Raw genomic sequence first — 1,285 nt, 5'->3', positions numbered from 1 at the left:
TTGAAATGTATTAATATGATGGGTTTGCTGTAAATTATGTACTTTAGTTATCCTGTAAAATGACAAACAGCGTTGAGAAGGAGTGTTAGAAATATAGTGTATATGGCAACGCCGTCTGTTAGCCGATTCCGATAGTTGCCTGCGAGCAACTTCATATCGAGTATCGCATATCGAGTATCGATGATTCTGTTCTGAAATTCCGCACCGTGTAGACGCGTCTCTCCTAATTTTGTATTCTTAAAACCTCTGAAATAAAGCATTCAACATTTCCAATAGTTTTTATTTGTCAAACATAACCTGGTAACACTAAAATGGAATACAAAAATTTCTTCTTTCTTCTAAAGAAAAAAAAACAAACAAAAAAATAAGAAAAAAATTTTAATTCTAACCAGGATTTGAACCCATGCACTTCAGGGTGGCAGTCGGATGCCTTAGCCACTAGATTAACCGGCAAGCAGGCCTCGGGGTGCCCAGATTCAAACTAGAATCGAGCATTGCGGCTTCCATGGTGAAAATACGGGTTCTACCGCGGGAACCCGTCATACGGCACATTTTTTGCACGAGATGTCCGCTCTATATAGTTCTATACTCTTTGATTTTAGTTTGGACTGCTGCGGTTGCTTTGCATTTTTGTTTTTGCATCCCCTTTTGTCGCGACAGCTATAAACGGTTCTAGTTAGTTCTTAATTTCACGCTCCCCCGCTCTTCCAGTGCCGCTGCACTAAATTCCTTACGCCCTCTCTTAACAACGAAGGTACAGTGGTAAGTCCGTAAAATTTCTTCCAATATGGTCTGCCTCTCAAAAACATGTAAGAAAAATATTACTTACGGCAAACTCACAATCTGCTGTTGGCTGTGTGACAACATGGTGCACGCCAAGTGCATTGGTGTCGCTGCCCGGACAGTTGATAACGTGGCGAAAAATATCGTCGTACAATATCGCTGCGAGGCCTGCCGTGAGGTTGAAGGGAGATGATGTTGTTCATGCGGCAAGCCAAGGGCGGTCTTAAAGAGCTGTTATTGAGAGTCGAAAAACTCAAGATATTCTCTTTGCGCTGAACACTCAATTTAATAGCCTCAAGCTATTAAATGAGTCTCCTAGGCGCAAAAAAAACGCAACTACGCGTCTGGGGGTCCCAACCACCAGTGACAGGCTCTCAACAACGACTTCAGGACAAATTACAAGAATCCTGAGATCGAGTGTCGCGGGTGAGACCGTGCCCCCGGAGTTACCCATTCCCGTTTTGTCCCCTGGGGGTCCCAACAGTTGTCCTCTCAAAGTCCC

This window comes from Drosophila kikkawai, chromosome 2L (assembly GCF_030179895.1).
Source record: "Drosophila kikkawai strain 14028-0561.14 chromosome 2L, DkikHiC1v2, whole genome shotgun sequence".
Taxonomy (NCBI): domain Eukaryota; kingdom Metazoa; phylum Arthropoda; class Insecta; order Diptera; family Drosophilidae; genus Drosophila; species Drosophila kikkawai.
The sequence above is the reverse complement of the archived record's forward strand: the minus strand, read 5'-3'. Positions refer to the sequence as shown.